Here is a 23302-nt window from a genome sequence, read left to right on the forward strand (position 1 = left end):
GCTTGTTGCTGAAACTGGGCTGAGAGAGTGCCAGATGGCATAATAACAGAAACTGAGAAGAAAGAGTGAGGTCTGAGTAAATAGGGAAAAGACTGATTGATAGCAGGATGTGCTATTTAAACTCCGGATCTGTAATTGAACAAACTTCTTTCTTCAGCAAGACCTCAGTTTGTTCTCAGATGGATTTCTTAGTGGGTTTGTTAATTTATCATTGTCACTGGATCGTAAGTGTGAATGTCACGACACAGTCATTTATCCATTGCAAACCATCGCCAGCATACCAGTGTTGACGTGTTTATTCGCACATATTTATGGTGCATTTATTACCGTAAAACGTCAACTAAACTCTGTCTCAGATAGCTGTGTGTCATTTTTTTATGTACTGGGGCATAGACACATTTCGGTAAACAGATGCCTGTTTTAAATAAACGCTGGGTCTGTTTGAATGGTTTCTAGTCAAGTTCAGTCTGCACTGTAGATTGCTCAAACCAACATTATGGAACGCAACATCATTGAAACGGATGACACACACATGTGGTTTGACCTGTTGGGCTTAACTGCGGCTCGTCCACAATTGACTTATTTCAATGCTCATTTGTCATAATGGTCAGAATAAACCGTATGCAACTGTTTTTCAGCTCAAATAGAAGCTCGAGTTGCAGCCAGTCACTCAAGCCAATAAGGAATCTGGATATTAATTTCGGTTAGCATGTTTGTAAACCATCATTCACAGAGGATTTTAGAATATGTCAACCAGCACTTGAATCTACAGTCTCAACAAGCCCTTTCAATGTGCTGAGCATCCATATTTCTATCTAAAAGGGAAGCCCATATAGCAGGTTAATGAATAAGAGTCACGGTATGGGAATAAATCCTGGGAGCGAGTCATTGGGAATGGATGGAGCGGGAGAATGGGAAGGATTCCTCCGTCCTGCTCTTCCCATGCTCCCGCACTAAGGTTGTTGTGATAAGAAGGTACATTTTGAGGTCTTCTACACAAAAGGTTACAAAAATGTCACAATATCTGCTTCCCGGTGGCGGGCGGACAAAGCTCCGTCAGGGCTGCCAGGTGCTGAGCTGCTGTTTTGATAGCATCTGACCCCGGACTACCTGGCTGCTTGGGCTGCCACTGTGATCCCGGCCGGACTCTGTCTTTGTCTCTCTGTTGGCTCAGAACAGGAACTTTATCATAGGCCAAGGGTGGCGGTAGGGATGGCACCGGACGGTGGGGTCATCTGCCGTGAGTTTAATAGTCAGTTGACAGAGAGGGAATGCCAGGGGTCAGGACAGACAGTCTGTTAGAAAGGAGGTCAGATGTCATGGGTCTAATCATATCCTGCCCAGAGAAACCCACTCCTCCAGCTCCGGAAAACATTCAGAGACCACTGCACCTTTTCCTTTCCTTCCCACAAAAGTCAAAAAGGAAGGTTTAGGGTGAGGAAAAGAAGGTTTAAAATTTAGAGACCACTGCAAACTGAACGCTTCTGTTCCTCACTCAAAACTTTCCCTTTTGACTTTTTTGGAAAGGAAATAAAAAGGTGCAGTGGTCACTTGTATATGCAATGGCAGACCTGGCTGTTGTATACAGGCCCGAGTCCTGTGGGTCATGCTAACTATGTGGGAGGTTTCCTCTGTACATAGTGGTACTAGGTGTTGAACTAACCACCCTCAGTGTTCTGTGAGTGATACAGCACCATATCCCTGTAGACCTAACCCAGACATCTGATATTCCCCTCACAGGACAGCAGGTTAAGCTGCTGGTTAACAACCAAATTGTTGCTGCGTTGATCAACTGATTTATTTTTCCTGATGGCCTCTAAAATTCTGCTTATTTTTGGCTTCACTGTCCCCACTGGAGAGGCGTAATGGACTCCCCCGAGATACCGCCCTCTTACTGGCGTGCCTACCAAGGCCCATGGCCTCTGCGCTGAATATCGCTAACCCACCTCTTCTCGTTCTCCTTTGTAGGAAATGCTAATGAGGTGTTTTGTACAGGCGGTAATTAGTCAGCTAGCCACTGATTGTCCTGTTCTTGTTTACAGAAGTGTTTTGCAGAAGTGTGTATGTAAATGTGTATGTGCATGCGTGGGTGTGTGGGTGTGGGTGTGTGTGTGTGTGTGTGTGTGTGTGTGTGTTTCAGGGCATTAAAATGGTAGTTGGCTGCTGTGGACGGTTGTGTCAGGGTTGTGCTCAGGAACCAATTAGGGTAAAGCCTGCTGTCCACCAGGGCTGCTGGGAGAAGAAAGCCCTCCTCCTCTAATGTCCAACAGCAGCATTAACCCTGACCAGGGCCAGGGAGACAGTATACAGAATAAGCAGAAAGAGGGAGTAGTTAGTTGCTGAGGCTTGTACTGTCCAGCAAATCAGTTAGTTGTAGGAGCTTCCAACTTGTGCTTTGGACTGATACACTACCTGGCTATGCAAGCCCAACATGGCGACCTGGGTTCTCTTTCTGATAACGGTATACTGAAAGGGCCTGGCAGTCCTGTAATCACTGATTCCCAGATTTAGTTAGCCTACTTTTAGTCAAGGAAAATCATGAAATGTTATTCTAATCTTAGACGCAATTGATTTAGTTAGCCTACTTTTAGTCAAGGAAAATCATGAAATGTTATTCTAATCTTAGACGCAATAGATTTAGTTAGCCTACTTTTAGTCAAGGAAAATCATGAAATGTTATTCTAATCTTAGACGCAATAGATTTAGTTAGCCTGCTTTTAGTCACGGAAAATCATGAAATGTTATTCTAATTTTAGACACAATAGACGACTCAACTATATACCATGAAATCCGGCGGCAAAATGTGATATTTGTTCTTTTGGTGTTTCACCATTCATTTATCCCATAAGGATTTTTAGAATCGCTTCAAACGAGGTCTGTGTTTTGTTTAGGCTTAACCTGGCTGTGCTTTTTGATAACCATGTAAATATTGTCAGGAAAAGGTGACGTTTCTCAACATATTTACTTAATTTATCTAAAAAATATATATTTCCCTGTAGTTAGCCAGTATTGATGAAATTCACATTGTTCTAGATATTTACAGTCATCATAACACAGAGGTGGTGTAAGCCTACACAGACAATATTTGAAGTGGATGGAAAAAATGTATGAATAAACAGGGTGCCAAATGGTTTTATGGGGTGTGACTCATAGTATCTCTGTCAATAATAAGAATACTTTGTGAAAACTGTAAAATGTGCCCCCCCATATCAAACTCCCTCCTACACCTTTGCTATTGAACTATGACTAACTAGCCATACAGTTTTATTAACAGAAAGTGGTTCAAATCTGTCTGGACACAAAGCTCTGACATCCCTGATTTCTTGGACAAGCTGGACTAAAAAGATGAGCACCTGCACACGCAACTAACATTAACGCTATCATTAACTAGAATTAAAGTTCTGCATTGTGACTAGTGACAGCAATAATGGTACAATACCCTACCCTTTTAAGATGAGTTAGCTGTCGAACCAAATGGCTAACCATGAACACTCTAACAGCTACTAGTTGCATTACTGTGACATATTGTAGGATACCGTGCATTGAGATCTCTCTTGAGGATTACAGTAACCCCAAGTTTCTCCACCGTGATTACAATTCACAAGTCTTTTTCTTGGTTTGTTGTAGATAATGTACAACCAATTCTAGTCCACTTCTCGTTGTTGTTGAGCGTTTTCTGTAAAAAACGAAATGAGCACTGGCTCGCTAGCTACTGCGCATCGGGCGGTAAACTGGTTATAGACCGCGCTCTCGGTCAGGAACAATGGACAGAGGAGATCGCGAGGTAGCGAGCAGAGCTCCCAGTCCAACTTAAGTTCTACTGAAGTGTGCGTTTGTTTCTTTGTATGAATTAGTGTGAAAGATCTTGTGTGTGGTTCTGTAAGGCTCTACCTGTGTGTCTGTCTTCATTAGTCTGTATGTACAGTATGCCGATGCTGTAGGCCAGTGATGCCACATACACTGTACTGCACTGTACCTACACCCAGTTTGGAGTGGGATGAGGTGTGTGTGTGTGTGTCTGCGTGTGTGTTTATCTCACAAGTCTGGTAACATTCTTTGTCAGTCTTCCTTGCCGGCGGCCATGCTGCCAAGCCGTGCACGCTCCTGCTGCACTGGCCAACAGGAAGTGACACATATGAAACGCTGACCTCGTCCGTCACTCCCCCACCCCCAGTGCCTCCAGGATGCTGCTCTTTTAGTTATCTGACGACTGTCACCTCTCCCCTCTGTTCTCCTTGTCCCTCTGTTTTTCTTCTCCTTTTTTTCCTTTGGTCCTGACTTACGTCTCCCTGTGTGCAACCTGCTGCCTCCCTCCATTTCTCTTTCTCTTTTTTTCTCATTATCTTCACCAAACCAGTGTGGAAATTGGCCCTCATTTCCCAGGTCAGTGAGCAGGCCCCTGTGCTCCTGTTCCCTCTGTCTTATTTCCTCAAATTTTTTCATTCCTTCTTTCTCTCTGTTGTTTTTTACTCCTGTTCCCTCTGTCTCATTCCCTCAAATATTTTCATTCCTTCTTTCTCTCTGTTGTTTTTTACTGTTGTTCCCTCTGTCTAATTCCCTCTCATTTTTTCATTGCTTCTTTCTCTCTGTGTCTCGTTTTCAGTTTTTCAACTTTACAATTCTAATGGTCATATGCGTAGAGCCAAAGCCAAAGTACATAATAAAATTTTCACTCTGAGGTTCCTACTCAACACTGATAAAAAAAAAAAGGGAGATCGTAAATAAAAAACAACAATAGAAACAATATAGCAGCCGTATCGGCAACAGGTTGTATTACATTCAGAAATGATTTACACTGACTGTTTGTGTAACTATGTTTTGGTGCGTGAGTTTATGTGTGCCCATATGAGCAGAGTGAGTACAGGTGGTCAGTGGTTTACAGGAAGAAATGGTTTCTGAACCTTTTAGTTACTTGTCTCTCTGCTCCTATGCAGCGAGTAAACAGCGAGTAAACAGTGAGTAAACAGTCTGTGGCGGCTGCATCTCTATTGGTTCTATCTCTATTCTTTTTTTCTCTCTGTCTCTTGTTTTCTGATCTTTTCTTTTTCATACTTTGTCTTTCTCATTCCCATTCTCTCTCTCCTTTCCTCCTACTGTCTACTGAGCACACTTTTTTAAATTTATTTTTACGACACTGTGGTTATGCTTTTGTTAGCATTTGGTCTTTTTACTCATTTTATAATCATCATGTTATTGCAGAAAAAAACCTGACATGTTTTGTTCTGAACTACCCCCTTCTACTTTGAAGGTATTTGTTGTCCATTCATAATTCATACACAGGGATATACAGAGAATCTACTGTTGCTATAGATGCATAAATCCAGGCCAGATTGCTGCCAGACGTTTAGGCTTGTGCATAAGCAGTCCCAGAGCCCCCTTTCAGATCCTCTAAGCCCACACCAACACACCTCACATTAAAGCCCAGTGTTCTGCCTCCCCTTATTCCTCATCTTGTCTCGTCTCAGCTACATGAGCAGGATCATTCATGGGACTCTGTCCTATTCCCTGTACGACACGCGCTGCAAATTGGTCTGTTTCCTCACATATTAGTAGCATGTCTCTTGGTCTCCCAGGGACACTTTCGCATTTCTCACCTTATTTATTTCTTTGCTTCTTGTGGGCCCTTCCTGCTCAGCCAGAAACACCCTGTTGGTTTAGTGGAGAGATGGAGTGCAGCAGAGGCTTGGTGTGATGTAAATGAGAGGGGAGCACTCCACTAGCCCCCATAGCTATTTCTCTGTCCCTGATCCCTGCTCAGAACAGACACACACTTACGTACACTCACCAACACCACATTTACTGTTGTGTACTGTAGGGGTTTTAGCCAGATGTTACACAGGTGCATAATGTGAATGGATACTGTATAAAATATCTAGGTTGGATATTATGGAGGGTTTTATGGGATGCATTTGAATGATCCTATGTGTGTGGACAAACATTGCACGTGTGTGGTGGATCATGACGTGTGTGTCTGTATTTGTATGTACTCTGTGTGTGTGTGTGAGAGTGAAAGACTGAAAGACTGTGGTGTGTTTAAATGCTTGATTATGCATTTTTCCTGGCTTGGGACATACATCACTCTCTCCAGACTGCTAATAGAGTGGCCAGGGAGAAGCCTAAAGTGCCTCGCTAGCATTCTTCACTCACTTTCCCCACACAGAAGCACGCTGGACTGCATAGTCATTACACACACACACACACACACACAGGGGCAGACAGTTAGCAGTCTTCCGTCTTTCTAGATGGAGCCCCCTTTCTTCTAAAGGGGAGAGTGCCCGGCCTAATTGCACTTAACATATAGAGCTATAGGAAAATCTTCCACAGAAAGAGCCGTAGAGGAATAATTTTAAATAAATCACATAATCATATTGCTTAATATTGCTCCATATGCAATATTCTGTGGGCTTGTGGTAAGGTGTGCGCGTGTGCTGGCGTGGTGATCACCAGCCAGCGGTCAGACACCAGGACTCTGGCTGATTTAGATGACTGATGCCGTCGCCGTAGGGGTTGTCTTGGTCTTTATGGCTTCCACACCACCTGGCCTTTGTTGTGTGAACCCTATTAGGACTTCAGACCCTCGCTCCTTTGCCATCCGTGCTCCCTCGTTCGGGGCGGTCTCCCTGATATTTCACCCTGGGTGGGGCTCTTAATGGCGGGATAGGTGAGGGGTTACGCATATCCACAGTAGGCATTTTGCCGGGGTTCAGTGTCACCTTTCTTTCTCTCTCTTTCGCACTTTCTCTTTCAGCGGTGCGGGGCAAGTGTGTGTTAGTGACTGAGAAGTGCTGAGCAGAGTCGTAGAGACCCGCACTGCCTATAGAACTTCACAGGAAGCTGTAGGTATTATTCTTGTTTTAATCCGCCTGTTTTTTGTGTGCTTAGCCCTTACCATTTTGTCTGCCCTCTGTTGAATCCACTTACTGTTGTTGTGGCGAGGTAACAATTTACTGCTGGTGAAAGTCTTTACCTTTTTTACCTTTTAATCTCCAAATGTCATATCTATTGTGTAGATAACAAGATGTCTAAGATAGCTTCCAGTATGACCTTGTCCCTCCTCTCCTGTTGCCCACAACAGTCTCTCCAGACTCCTCCACTTTTGTCTGCCCGTGCTTTTGCATATAGAACTGGAGGCTGTACATGGATTCAAACTTTCAGGTTCCCAGATTCAGTCGATACATCAAAGGCACTCTGCATGCAACGTGCCTGCACACATTTCACATCAGATATGCCTATCCAGCTGGCAGTAGCATAGACATTGTGTGTTTTTACGTCTCTTTTTACCTGTTTCGTCACCCTCGCCAGGTTTGATGTGTACTTGGTGTCATGATACTACTGTATGTGATGACCAACTCTGACACATTGATGCACAGTGAATTCATTTTAGTATCTACTAGGCCTCGCAGTGATGTGATCACTTTTCTTTGGCTAGCAGATAAGACACTTGTTGCATTCATTTCAAAACGGTGTAATTTAACTTATAGTGTATACAGTATGATGATGTAGTGGAGTGCATAAAGTAGTTATTTGTGAACAGGATGTTGTCTAAGCACATGGTTTTGTGTGAATGTACCTGTAACACCAGATCGAAGGTAATAATCTGTCTGCTCAGGTTCTGTCAGTTTATGCCTTCAGTTCTACACCATGGTGAGTGTTAATGCCTTTACATAGGCTCCAGCCTTTTTGTTCACTCAAACACACACACACACACACACACACACACACACTGGTGGACGTACTGTACAAGGCAGAAGACACAGCTGTCTCATGTCTCATATCATTAGGGGACCTGTGAACTGGGCAACATTTGAAAAGAATAATATGCCTAAGAGTAATCCAAAAAATCTCTAGGTGTTTAAGGCTTTTGCAGTGTGATGTGGCTCGTTCAAGCTATGCCGGATGTAATAGACTGTTTGTTTACATGATCAAATGTTAGAAACGCTGCTCCATTAGGACCCATGCCTTGCAGGATTTGGATTTGCTAAAATAAAGAGATGACTAATACTTTACCCAGTCCGTCCCACTTTGAATTGTTTTTATTGTTCTTATTCTTATCAACAACTGTGGGCAGTAACCAGGTTGACTTTTGAGTGGCTTCAGCGCAGCAGCTTAAATAGGAGGATTCAGAAGAATGAGACAGACACAGTAAAAAAGAGAAGTTTCTACCACAAACACACATGGAGCTATTGACAACAATGGGATTACGTTGCACTTGTTTGGCCACGAGATATTTATTTTAAGGCCTTACTGCCTTATATTTATCGTTAAAGCCGTCATCATAGTTTTTTAGGATTATAGGTATTAAAACATAACCAGTTACTTGTGCATGACAAAAATATTGCTAATATAATCACCAGAAACATATCATATCATATAAACAGACATAATCCTCATCAGTGTAGCGAGTGTTCACATGCCCCTGAATATCGCATTTAGTGCAGTGCAAACATTCCCTTGACATGCTCACATTCAATTACACTGGCTAAGGATGGAAGGAACAACAATATATACACTGTATAGGCAGTAACTGAGCTATTTTGGTTCACAATACAAAAGCTAGTAGATACGTTGAATTTCCCATTATAATTGTGTCTTTTGGTCCGGATGTTGTTTAGCATTAGCAGTCCTAATGGAATTGGGAGGACATTTTGGAGAAAATTCTAATGACTTAAGGCATCACTTTTCTGTGATTTGTTGGTTGGGTTATAGTAATACCAAGGTCAGGATTGGTTATAAAAACAGGGATTGCAAACCTGATGTTATATATCATTAGTTAGCATGCCAAGCTAGTTATGTAATTAGCTCCTAAGGCTTGATTTAGGAAATTATCTTTGTCCTGTGCCACTAGCTGGGCCAAACTATCTAGTTGTTATCTACAGCTCTGGTAAAAATCAAGAAACCACGGCACCTTTTTCTTTTCTTTTTTTTAGTTTTGAGTGAGGAACAGAAGCGTTCAATTTGCAGTGGTCTCTTCATTTTAACCCTTCTGTTCCTCACTCAAAACCTTACCTTTCGACTTTTTTGGAAAGGAAAGTAAAAGGTGCAGTGGTCTCTTAATTTTTTCCCAAGCTGTAGTTATCTGGAACAAGTGTTGTTAAACGTTTTCAGCTTGGCACCCAAATTAGGTTAAAAACATTGTGTAGATATTGTTATTTCAATTACTTTATACTAAATATGCACTGGAGACAGAATCAAACATTAATTAAATTATGTAATGATTCGTCTTTATAAATTTTTGTTCCACAATAATAAAACATTGTCCCATCCCCTCACCTCTTTTCACCCACACACACACACACACACACACACTCACAATATTACAACCCTAAATAAATATGCAGACTAAAATGAACAGGCTTACTGTGTACATACAACATCTATTTAATTATTGTTGAATAAATGCCTGGATTTTAACTGTTTCTGTTAAAATGCATGTCATTCAGAGCTAGAATAAAATGTCTGATCATATTCACACACACACACACACACACACACACTTGTATCAACAAGGCATATGAATAGTGATGGGTCTTTTAAAAAGCTCTTTTTGGAAACAGGTGAATTTTGGGAACTGAACCAAATTGGTGGAAGGAGAGGTTCATTTGGCGCCGGGATTTCCTTAATGGTTTTGCTCAAACAAAACCAGTTATCCGCCATCAAATTTCTCGCAAAGTGATTTACTTCAGATTGCATATCTGCATCACCGACACCATCAGTACAGGCCGGAGCAAGTTTTTGTATTCCAATCCCATGTTTCCAGTACGGTAATGACAGTAAAGGAAATAACTAAACACATTCAAATTAATAATTAGGACTGACAAGATGTAAACTATTCTATAGTCATTTATTTTTCTATTATTATGGAGTTATTTTTAAAGAGTAGTTTTGGAGCCATATAAGCTGACTCACAAAGCATGCAAGCATTTCCCTCCCCCCTCAAGTAGTACCATCAACAGAGAGCCGAAGTGGCACAATGCTGAATCAATTAGAGTCATTAATAAATAATTATCCTGCTACTCCGACATGTCTCAACCCACCTTTACCAAATCCGTGACCAGTTTTTTTTTGTCCACCACGATGGTAGCGACGGGTACTGCCAAACCAAAACGCCAAAGCCGCGCTGTAATGTGTTAAAACGTTTATGATGTCTGTAATGTGCTGAAACCATTCTAGTGCCTGCGTGTGGTGACCCTGCGAGGAGATGAGAGGCTGTGTCGGCTGTTCATCTGTTCTGGCCGTCAGGGAGCCTCATGTTTTTAAAGCACAATCAGGGTTTTAATGGAGTGTGATGCAGCACCATAAAACGTTTTGTTGATCAGTGATGTTGTTGCAGCCAGGGCCTTCGTGCAGCTCCACACACCCCCACACACACACCTACACACACACACACACCCACACTGTGGCGCGTTCCCTGGATCCATCTGTGTTTGTCTATATTTGTGAGAGGTTTACCTTTGTTCCCTTGTTCCATGTGTTTGTAGTCCAGCTGTGTGTGTGTGTGTGTGTGTGTGTGTGTGTGCGCGCATGCGCGCACGTGCACATGTGCGCACGTGCATGTGTGTCTGTGTGTGCGTGCTGGTCTCAGGCCAGGGAGCTGGTGTAATTTGCTCTACAGTAAAGCAGCATTCGGGGACCCAGCAGCATATTACAGGTTAAACCTCTGGTCTACTCTGGTCTACCTCAGAGATCACAGCAACCACCCTCCACAACACCACCTGTGGTCACTGCTTCTGGGTACTTGTCTGTCTGTTAATGGTCTGTCTCTGTCTCCTGTCTGTCTCTCTTTGACCATGTCTGCCTGTGTGTGCGTGCGTGCCTGCGAGCGTGTGTGTGTGTGCGTGCGTGTGCGTGTGCACAGAGGGAGTCTCTGAGGTGTCGGAGCTGTTTCCTTCAGACTGTAAGCCTTTATTAGGGCGTAGGTCTGCTGGGGACCACAGGGCAATATTGCTTTATGTACCGACGGGGAGGTGTGTGTGTGCAAGTCCAACTCCCCTCTGTGTGGCTCCAATGTGTCGGACCGATGAACCTGAGATGTTACTCCAACTGTGGTTATGAACGAGGCATCGGGGGAAAGCGTGTCTCATAAAGATGACTACATAGACATTGACCTGTTGACCCCCGCATCGACCTCTCCCATGTCCTATCATCTCGAAACTATAGCAGTCGATGTTGGGTAACTCTCTCTTTCTTTCTTTCTCTCCATCATCCCATCTCACTCCCTCTGTTTTGTCTCTCCCTTTCTTTCTCTCATCGTACCCCATTTTTCCCTTTGTCATTGGACAGGCTCATTGACAGCTCTCTTTCATTCTCAGGTCAGTCATTGAGCAGTAAGTTCATCTGTGCCTCTCGTCCTCCTTCTGAAGGACTCTCATGTCCATACTATGTAAAATACTGAATTAGTATGGAAAGTATGTCTTCGCAGAGTGTGACGATGAATTGGGCCAAATAAAGTTTTGCTTGTAGCATAATGAGGGATCAACTCCCACAAGCTCCCACAAAGAGCCAATACTATGGGGCTCTAACAACCTGGGGAGGGAAGTGTGTGTGTGTGTGTGTCTCACACACACAAAGAGCTATAGGAAGATAGAGAGAATTCAAAGAGGGGGAGAGAGAGATGGGGGTGAAGAGGGAGAGTGAGAAAGACAGAGAAGGATGAGATGTGTGAAGACTGGAAAAAGCCTGCAGGTCTGAAAGGGAAGCAGAGCATGTCAGTCATCCTTGTAACCTTTTTGTTACCAAATGTCCATCAGGTAAGATCATCACTCATGCAATGATGGAGGAGAGGACAGACGACGCAGTGGAGAGGAGGTTAGGTGAGGGAGACGAGGAGAAGGAGAGGAGGTTGGGTGAGGGAGACGAGGAGAAGGAGAGGAGGTTAGGTGAGGGAGACGAGGAGAAGGAGAGGAGGGTGGAGATGAAGAGGTTCATCTTTCCAGCCTGGGGCAGACTGGCAGACCACAGGTTGTCCTCAGCAAGACTGATGCTCAACCATCAGCTGCTAACTCCCCGTCTCCCATAAATCTCAGGGCCTGACACTGGTGTGTGAGTGTGTGTGTGCGACTGATGGATGTGGGCCATAAAGCTGGTTCGTGTGACGTGTGGAGAGCAACAGAGTGAACCCTGGGAAGAGCAGTGCTCCAGGTTAATGTCAATGATCCCTGACAGGGAGGGGGAGAGCCTTTCACATTACAATGCTTTAGCAGGCTGTACATTTGTGGCTGACCTAATGTTGCCTCAAGTGCAGTCATTCAATAGTTATTGTCCTATGGATTTATTGTGCCATGTATCAGAAGTATAGACAGAAATGTTCCTTTATTATGGCCTCTTTGTAATTTGTCTTTTCCCTTTGCCAAACATTTGTCAAAAGGTGGATGTTAGGAAAGTAGCCGTGTGCGTGTGCGTGTCTGATGTGATCCTTCCTGCACACACACACACACACACGTGAATGTCCGTGTGTGTGAACGGTCTTGAGATGAATGGCCTTCATTACATAGCCTCATTCTAATCCGAGACGAAGTGCGGACCGGACCACACTGGATTTGGAAGACACTTCCTCATTAACAGAGTCCCATCTGAGTCATAAAGCAACAGCCCAAAATGCACAGAGAGGCGGGGGGTGGTGTGTGTGTGTGTGTGTGTGGGGGGGGGGGGGGGTAATTGCTGCTCTAATTAAACAATAAGGCATTTGAGGCAGCACTTCGTCGTGAACAGTCACAGGTGAATGTCATCGTTCAGCAGTAGAGGACCAGGCAACTCTTTGACCTGGGATTGGAAAACCATGATGTGGTTGCCATGCTGGCTGGGTGCAGTTCCTGTCACATGCTGGCTAACTCAACAGCCATGTCAAACAGGCTGGAAGAGTGACTCGCTGCCTTTTAAGTTGTCTTGTGTGGTCTGTTCATCCATTGGAACCCACAGCCAGTTCAGTTTGAATTCCAGGTCAGACTGGCACACAGGGAGAACATTGTGGGACTGGATTCATAGAGTACATCATGTGGACAGCACATAGAACCTGATGAAAGGGTTCTGGAGGCACAGCGATGGAACCGTCGGCACACCAGCTGCGAGTGTCCGTGACAGTCAATACAACACAGTTGGGAACACTGCTCGACCAATCAGCATCCAAACACCTATCTTGATAATATGCCATCTTTTAGGATATTTGTATGTGTGGGGTAAAATATATTTTAATGGGTTTGGATGGAGTAGAAGATATTGGTATGTGTGAGGTAGAAGATGTTGGTATGGATGGAGTAGAGGATATTTGTATGGGGTGGGCAGGGTACAGTAACTGGGGAATATAGTATAGTTAATTTACTCAAACACTCAAGTATTTCAACATGTTTTTGGGGAAAAGTGCCTAGTTAAAATCCTGACAAGAATATGCAAATTTAGCAAGAAACTCAAATAGGGGTCAGGGACAAGATCAGTGCTCAACTCTCTAATCTTCCATCTCTCTTCTCCTCATCTCCTCATCTCCTCCTCTCACAACAGGGTCTACCTGAGGCCCTGGTGTCCACCTCATTCATCACCTGGCTTTGATTCGTCCACTCTCCTGCATTTCCTCCCCCATCCTCTCGTTTTCCTCCACTGTGAGGAGGTAGAGATGGATCCATTCAGTAGAGTTAATAGGGCAGTGTTACCTGGGATCAGCAGGTTTGCTTTGTTGGCCTGCTGCTTAGCCATATGGTTACCCACTGGGCAAACATTTTGATTAATGTTCCTCACAACAAACTTTCTGCACTTATATCTGCTCTCTATGTCTCTCATATCTCTATGTCTCTCATGTCTCTATGTCTCATGTCTCTATGTCTCTTATATCTCTCATGTCTCTCTCTCTCATATATCTTGGTCTCTCTCAGCGGCTCACTGTCTCATCCTATGTATGTAGGCCTGTCTCTTATATCTCTGTCTCTCTCTCCCTCTCTGTCTCTCTCATCTCTGTCTCTGTCTCTCATCTCTGTCTCTCTCCCTCTCTGTCTCTCATCTCTGTCTCTCTCTCTCATATCTCTGTCTCTCTCCCTCTCTGTCTCTCATATCTCTCCGTCTCTCTCTAAACCTCTCGTTGTTTCTCTGTCTCTCTTTCAGTCTGTCTGATTCTCACTCTTTGTTCACATCCTTGATTAGCTCAATCATGCTGTTTATGCTTGTTGGAAACTTCTTTTAACACTTCTTCCTGTCAGCAAAAATATATGAAATGCCAGTCAAAAGTTTGGACACACCTAGCCATTCAAGGGTTTTGGTATTTTCCACAAATAATAGCGAAGACATAAAATCTATGAAATAACGCTGTACAGCGGCATTCCACCGGACCAACCTCCGCCATTCTCCGCCCCGCCTACAGGCTGGGGAGCCCTAGTGCGCGGAGCAGGTACCGGTTTCACCAGCGCATACTCCGCCAGTGGATACTCCACCCATACCATCGGCAGTGGGGCCCTAGTGCGCGGACGCGGAACAGCCGTTACCGTACCGGGGCCCAACGTCACTGATGGACACTCGGTACTGCCTCCCCAAACCCTGCCTCACCTGCTTCCCCGGAGGCCGGCCTCTGACTCTCTCTGGCGGCTGTTGTAGGCTGGTAGTCAGAGAGAGATGTGTCACGCTCGCCTTCTCCCTCCTCCCCCAGTACCTGTCTTGTGGAGGCGCTTCCTCCTCCTTCACCGTGGTTACGAGGTACTCCCGCATCGGCAGAGGCTGATCTGCCAACCCCCGCGGGTGATGCAGAGGGGTCTTTTGCAGATCGCTGAGTCGTCAGACCCCACTTCCGCCTCCCAAGCCAATTCTCTGGGATCCCTCCGCTGAGGACACCGTCTACTATGGAGCTCTGGATCCTCCGGCCAGGGATCCAGACCCCCGACTCTAAAGCTCCTCAAAAATGATGCGAATCTTCTCCACCGTTGTTTGCAGTTTTGTCCTGTTGTGGTCGGTCATTCTGTCACGGTTGTAGGTAGGCAGGACGTGTGGATCAGGGCGATTTTCTTTCCCGAACATTACTTTATTATTTCAATTACTCACTTTGGACTGATTACAAAATAATAACGAAGAGCAAAAAACTTGAACTGAAGCTGAACGCCAACAATGACTGACAAAGGGAAGGCAATCAGGCTAACTTAAGTAGGGTCCCCAATTAGAGGCAATACGGGGCAGCTGCCTCTAATTGGCCACAGTCAAATGGCAGCGCAGCGAGGCCATAGAGGCATCAGGCCCTGACAGTGGCCCCCGGATGCATAGAGATGCCTAGAGGCCCCCGGCCAGGACCTGACAGTAACAGACACATCTCAACATCAGTTGTTCAGAGGAGATCCTGGCAAGATGCTGTCCTTTGAGTTAGAATTTGAGATTTTTGGTTACAACTGCTGTGTCCTTCGGAGGAGGTGTGATGGTGTGGGGATGCTTTGGTGGTGACATACAGTAATGTATTTATAATTCAAGGCACACTCAACCAGCATGTACACCACAACATTCTGCAGCAAAACGCCATTCTGTCTGGTTTGCGCTTAATGCGACTATAATGCGACAATTACCCAAAACACTCCTCCAGGCTGTGTAAGGGCTATTAGACCAATGAATAGAGTGATGATGCTGCTTCAGATGACCTGGCCTCCCCAACCACCTGACCTCAACCCAGTTGCGAAGGTTTGGGATGATTTGGACTGCAGAGTGAAGGAAAACCAGCTAACAAGTGCTCAGCATTTATGGGAACTCCTTCAAGACTGTTGGAAAGGCATTCCAGGTGACAGACAAACTGGATGGAGACTGACAGACAGAAACGAGAAGACAGACAGACAGATAGACTGGAGGGAGACTGACAGACAGAAAGGATAAGACAGACAGACAGAAAGGAGAAGACAGACAGACAGAAAGGAGAAGACAGACAGACAGAAAGGAGAAGACAGACAGACAGAAAGGAGAAGACAAACAGACAGACTGGAGGGAGACTGACAGACAGACAGACAGACAGACTGGAGGGAGACTGACAGACAGACAGGAGAAGACAGACAGACAGACAGACAGGAGAAGACAGACAGACAGACTGGAGGGAGACTGACAGACAGACAGACAGGAGAAGACAGACAGACAGACTGGAGGGAGACTGACAGACAGACAGACAGGAGAAGACAGACAGACAGACTGGAGGGAGACTGACAGACAGACAGGAGAAGACAGACAGATAGACTGGAGGGAGACTGACAGAGAGAAAGGAGAAGACAGACAGACATACTGGAGGGAGACTGACAGACAAACAGGAGAAGACAGACAGACAGATAGACTGGACGGAGACTGACAGACAGACAGGAGAAGATAGACTGGAGGGAGACTGACAGACAGACAGGAGAAGACAGACAGACTGACTGACAGACAGACAGGAGAAGATAGACAGACAGATAGACTGGAGGGAGACTGACAGACAGACAGGAGAAGACCGACAGACAGATAGACTGGAGGTCAGACTGACAGACAGACAGGAGAAGACCGACAGACCTGTAGACTGGCAGACAGACAGGAGAAGACAGACAGGCCGTGGATGTGTGGAAGTGGCCTGTACTGTGCAGTTGATTAGGACCCTGGTGTGTCAGTGTTATGGTCCAACTCTATTAGTGGCCTCTCCTTCTGGCCTCTCCTGTGTGCTGTGACCTTTGCCTGTCCCCGATGGGCACACGCACGCACGAACACATACACACACACACACACACACACACACGCACACACACGCACACACACACCGTGGTAGGGTGCCATGCTGCTATCTAAGCAGTAACGAGGAGGTGAACAGATGCCAGACTCACAATATCAATACAACAGTGAGTGTGTGTGTGTGTGTGTGTGTGTTTGTGTATATAAAATAGTGTGTGTATTTCCCTAGCAGTTTCCATCCATGAGAAGGCACTAACAGGACAGGGAGCTCTCAGGTGAGCCATTTACTATCTGCAAATCACACTGGATAACGCTCTCTCGGAGTGTGTTACATGACTGCGTAGTGTTTGTGAGCGTGTGTGGAGCAGCGTCATGAGGTGAGGCCTTTACGTGCCTACATTAGCCCCTGAGGAGCAGAGGGACGATGTCTTTACTGACACTGTAATGAACCATCCCCGCACAGGGTGACAAGTTCATCCTGGTCCTACCGTGGTATAATGAGACATCAGCTGAGCACGAAATAAAGGCAGACACTCTCTGTTCTACTGTTCTCCCTGTTCTCAGCAGCCAGACAGACAGATGCTTTGTTCTGCCCTCTGCTTCACAGCCTGTTCCCCTTAGTTGTCTCCTCTTCTCTTCCTCAGTCTTGTTAAGTGCTGCCATTCCCCAGCTTCTGGACGAGGCCCAGAGGGCCCATATTTAGGCCAGGTGCTGGCAATGGGCTGTCTGTCCCAGCCAGAGGTGTCCGAGGTGGGCTGCGAAGCTCTGTAAATCTCCCTGATTGCCCTGCGTGCCCGCGGTGTGATGGGGGTGTGAGTGGGTGGTACCAGGGTGGCCGGTCCTCCTCAGAGGCTGGTTGACATGTAAATGTGGACTATAACTCAGAGCTAATGTCCACCTGAGAGTCCCGGTAACGCTGTTCTACCCCTCCCCTTCTTTATTTAGCGCAGACCTGGTGTCTCCCAGAGAAGGCCGCATAGGCCTAGTGATGTAACAAGAAGCGTTGACCAGTTTTATGTTGGGAGAATAATGTTATATCTGGACAGAGCTGTCCCATCTGTAGTTGACCTGTAATAGACCCATTCAGGACAGCACAACACACACACACACACACACACACTAAAATAATCAACTCCTTGGATAATGTGATACTGTGCGTTATTACCTGAGGTAAATCTTTTCTTCCCATAGTCTGTGGTTCCAGGAGAACAGATGGACACAGTGAAGTGGAGGCGCACAAGGCTCAGGGCAGAGAGGTGGAATAAACAGGGGGAAGGAATAGGGAGTAATTGTGCAGTCTTTAGCTGAGTTGTTCTGTGGATGCAGATTTAAATCCCTCCTATTATTTTAATAATCTTCCTTTTACTGTGTCTGCTCGGATCATTTGTTTGCCAACTGGGTTATTTGGAGAGGGAGGCTCATGGGTAATTTCATGCTACGGAGCATCTTTACCTATAAGTTAATGAGGAAAGGACTGTTGTTTCCACTTTTAAGTACACAATTCTGATTAGAGGAGACCAACTTCTTATTCCACATGTAGAACTTAAGGTATATTTTAGTTGAGTTAGTGGATGATTGAAAAAGTAAAAGATGCATTATAAAGAATGCTGGCAATATAACCTTGTCTCCAGGCTCAGTACATAGAGCACAGTGATAACACTGTGCATCATAGAAGGACTTCAGAATCACCTTCAAAGGGCATCTCCCTAATTTCAACCCACCCTGTAGAAGTTAGCTGGACAACATATTTAAACCAACTCTTCCCTTGTCTCTCAAAAATGATACTTTCAATTTTGGTGATCCAACTGTTAAAAACAATAATATGTTTTTCCCCATATTATTTAAGCTAATCAAATAGATCTCAAAGACTCTATTCAGCACTATTCAGTTAGTTTTTCTGACATAACCGAAATGTAGTTAGCTGCGTAGAATCTTAGCAACCAGGAAACGATCGAGGAATTGACTTACCCATGTCTGGCATTGTTTATTGGAGGAAAGACCATCATGTGTCTTAGTGACGGCGATAGATGAGAGCGAGGATGCCGTTGTACCTTTCACAAGAGAGTCAGTGGAATCTGAGCCAGCGAATGACTAATATACATGGATTTCCAGTTTCTGTAGACATTTCCAGTTTCGGTTTCGTGTGTCTAGATGCTGGGAGATGAGCAGGGTATTGAGTGCAGTGTAGTGCAGCTGTTTACAGTGTCGAGGTGACTTGATGTGGTGAGCATAGTATAATTAGTCTCTGTGGGATAGGTGGCTGTTTGCTAAAGGCCACAGGAAAATAAACTGTTCAGGTGGCAAGAATGTTTTGGTCATTGTGGATCTGTCCTGTGGGCTGTGTGGGGTCTATAAGGATCCTGCATGCAAATGTTCTGGCCCTGGGGTCATGTAGAACCTTGACGGAGGGCAGGGTTCCTGTAGGGTACCGTGCATTTCAGTTTACCTCGGCAGTGGGCCGACGAAGACCCAAATCAGATGGAGTGAGGAAGGGCGGATGAACTCTACGCTCAATGTGTAGAAGGAGCTTAGGCTTGCCTGGTAGGCATTCTGTGTACTTCAGCTGCCTACCGGTTTATTGGTCAAATGCACCGACCGACACGGCGTCATCCTGCTCAGTGAAGTCCTTGTGGCATGGCACCCGACAACCACGCAGTGAGAGTTAAGGAGAAGAGGATATGGTGGTACTTCCGCTGGCGCACCGGCGCCTGTAGGAGTTGATGATTTGAAAGATTCGGTCTCGCCCTGTCTCTCAAGGTGGAGGAGGTGCAGCAGTGTCCTGAGGTCAACCACCTCCTCCGATGTTTGGTCTGTGTTCAATTCCAGTTCACTGTGACTTCACAATGCCACCAGGGATAAACCTCACCCCTCTCAATGGAGTCAACACCATAGTAATTCAACAAAGTGTAAACAGAATGTTCTGCTTACTTCAAGGTGGGGTGAAGATGAGCCAAGATGTGGTTTATAAATAAATGAAATATACATTCTGTTTACAGTGCCCAAGGTATTTTCACTTAAATTAAGATCTAGGTTTCATTGGAGGAAAATGATTAACTAAATTAAACACTCATGGGCTAACTCAAGTAAATACTACACAACAGAACTTCACTCTGTTCTTGGGAATACAGTCCTTTGTGGCAAACAGGGGAGTTGTCTAGCTTGACAGTAGCTTGGCTTCTCTCTTGCTCATTGTCCTATTCCCCCTGATAGGGCTCCCAGTGGATTCACTGGTCGTTTGAGTTACTGACTGCTTACAGAGTGAACAAGTTATGTAATTGCTATGATGTTTTTGTTATTTGTGATTTATTTCTAGTGTACAAATGATTGTAATCATGTTCTGGCCCCAGACAATCCGTTCTTTTAAAACCCAGCCAGTGTCTAAATCTGGTTACTTTCCCTGGTGTAGATTAAGTGACAAAGGCTGAGAACACATATCCTTGTGGCGTGTCGGCAAACTGCATCCTTGCATATGTTATTTCATTTTTTCTCAGTATGTTGTCCATTTGTTAAGCAGTTACAGATGTGTGTTGCCTTTGGAGAATATTCAGACCCCTTAACATTTTGTTCTGTTATGGACTCTCATCAATTGGAAATAAATTAAATTAAATATACAGTACCAGTCAAAAGTTTGGACATTTTATATATACTCTTCTGTGTTTCCGATGTTGTTAATAAAGATGACATGCCTGGGCAGTGTTTCATGTGTGCGGCCCAGCCCAACTCAATCAACACAGAGTGTGATTGCATTTAGAAGTGAGTCTATAGACATGCCTGACCAACAGCGCAGCGTAAAGCACCGTCTTGGGAGATGATAGGCCTTTTTAATGTAGTTACGCATGTCTGCCGAGGAGCCAGGGAGATGGAGCGATAGAGAGATGGAGGTTTGAGGTGTCTGTTTGCCTCCCTGGGTCCATCGCCTCTGCCTCCTCTTGTCTTTCATTTATAGTTAGTTTGTCCATCTGTTTCCAGGCGAAGGTCCCCTCTCCTTGTAAATTGAATCAGGCTTTATGAATTAAAACTGTGGGACTATTTGTTGGCATGGCATGTCTTTTTCCTTATCAGACTGTGGCCTGCTGAACGTTCACCAGGCTCATGTGACACAACTATTACATTGTTGCAGGAGTTTGTCTGTGGTGCAAATCACGAGAGATGACATTATTATACAACATGATATAACAATATACAAGAGGAAGTTTCAACTTATTCAACATGATGGAATCCTATATTATATGATATAACAGATTTCAATACCATACAACATTATACAGCACTAAAAGATGATTCAACACTATACAACATTATACAGCACTACAAGATGATTCTACACTATACAACATTATACAGCACTACAAGATGATTCTACACTATACAACATTATACAGCACTACAAGATGATTCAACACTATACAACATTATACAACATTATACAGCACTACAAGATGATTCTACACTATACAACATTATACAGCACTACAAGATGATTCAACACTATACAACATTATACAACATTATACAACATTATACAGCACTACAAGATGATTCTACACTATACAACATTATACAGCACTACAAGATGATTCAACACTATACAACATTATACAACATTATACAACATTATACAGCACTACAAGATGATTCTACACTATACAACATTATACAGCACTACAAGATGATTCAACACTATACAACATTATACAACATTATACAGCACTACAAGATGATTCAACACTATACAACACAATCTAAGGTAAGGGGGGTGTACCAGTCCCACTTTTCTTCCAGTTCTTAACCAATGGCACTTTGATATGATTTAATAATTTTTGTGGATTCAGAGTAGGCTAATATTTTAAAAAGGAATGTATCAATCATTATTATTTGGAGAGTGAAGCACAGGAAAGTAAAAGCAATACATGTATTTGGTCAAATGTAAATAGTTTTTGACAGACTTTATAGCTCCCACCCTTAAAATGTAATATTAACCGTTATCTTAGCGACTATATTGACCGAAAACATGGGGCACTAATCTCTCCAGGATCTGTGTAGTGTTGCAGGGTAGAGGAGAACAGAAGAATGGGCCATTTTGAAAGCTAGTGTCGCTTACAACATTTCCCTTTGAAAATGAGCTCTCATAAAGGTTGGAGGTCTTTAATGTTCAGGCCTTACATGTCCTGCCATCATGTGTTGAGCTGCAGTGGATTGCATCAGGAAGTAAAGTAGAAGATAAAAACGGGGGGGGGGGGGGGATATGAAAAAAATTATCTGGTCCTCGGTTGAATACTGTGACCGTGGTAAGTTCTTAGCAGTTTAGATTATAGCGTTCCCAAACAAAAGAGGGTTTAATCAAAGTGATTTCGGAACCCTACGGATGTTCCTCATCCAAATACCAATTATTACGTGCGCTCACATCAAAGACCTCCGTGGATCCTAGTGTCTGGCACCTTTCTAGTGCAATTATTTCATACTTGTTTTTCTTGTTTCTTATGCATTAAACGATATGAAAGGGACATGTATCATCTGTGCGAGCGTGTGTATGTGTTTTCGATTAGTAGCCCTTAAGTTACTGAGATAATAAAGCATAGGGTGTGCATCTTTCCAAAGATGTAGAACAGAATAACTCATTTGGGTCAAAGAAATGAAATTGTGAAAGAGTCCTTGAGAAAAAAAACAAAAAACATTATTTGGTATTTCTTGGAAAGTGAACTTATTGCTGACAGTCACAAAGATAATGTTGTGTGTTTGTGTGCGTGAAGTGGTCTGGTAGTTGGTGTGACTTCTTTGTTATCTAGCCTAGACATAATCAGCATCTAAAGCTGTGTGTGATGTCCGCCCCACCACCAAAGCCCTCTACAGAATTGCAAAATAAGCTGGGTGTAAATATGTGATTGCTGGTGTTTATTGTGAGATGTGGAATATTACAGAGCAATATGGATCACATTAAAACCCTGGTATTGGTAACACTGAAGACACGCGCGATGGGAAAACCTGCGCTGTCAGCATATCGTAGCGAGGGCGGGGGGGGGGGGGGGGGGGGGGGGGGGGAATACAGAGGAGGGGAAAAAGGAGAGGGAGACGGATGGAGAGAAAAAGAAAGGGAGAGCGAAGGATGGAGGGAAAATAGAGGTTTGGGGAGAGGATAGTACGTGGGAGAAGAGAAGATGAGGAAAGTCCATCTCTGAATATCTGTGTGATGATAAGCACACACTGTCACTTTCTGATGCCAATCTGAAGCTGCCCTGGAGTAGAAACAGATAGCATATACTGTAGAGGAGGAGCGTTCAGCTGAAGTGAGGCATTAAGGTTTATGTTGGCGTCCTGATGTTTTAGACATGCAGGCTAAAAGGTATTTTGTAGTATTTTGTCTTTGTTAATTTCGTTGGGCCCTGTCACACTAGAGTGTGTGTGTCTGTGGATGATGCCTGAGGCCTGTACGGCCCTGCTCTGTCCGCATCCGATAAGCAAACTCTGCACTTATGATGACCGCTCTGTCCTCTTCAGTTTCCTTCTATCTGTTTCTCTCTCTGTTTTTCCTCATCCTTCAATCTGTTTCTCTCTCTCTCTGTTTTTCCTCTTCCCATCTCTCTGTTTCTCACTCCTCTCTTAATTCCCTTTTTTTCTCCTCCTATTTGACAAGCGCTAGATCCTCTTTACCGATCTCTGTCCGTCTTCTTTT

General features: G+C 44.4%; 1 protein-coding gene across 4 annotated transcripts in view; it reads left to right on the forward strand.

Annotated features, from left to right (window-relative positions):
• The window catches only part of wwox (WW domain containing oxidoreductase), a 155682-nt gene that overhangs the window by 18215 nt on the left and 114165 nt on the right, over positions 1-23302 (forward strand). The gene's annotated exons all lie outside the window — the stretch shown is intronic.

Source organism: Esox lucius, chromosome 19, assembly GCF_011004845.1.
Source record: "Esox lucius isolate fEsoLuc1 chromosome 19, fEsoLuc1.pri, whole genome shotgun sequence".
Taxonomy (NCBI): Eukaryota; Metazoa; Chordata; class Actinopteri; order Esociformes; family Esocidae; genus Esox; species Esox lucius.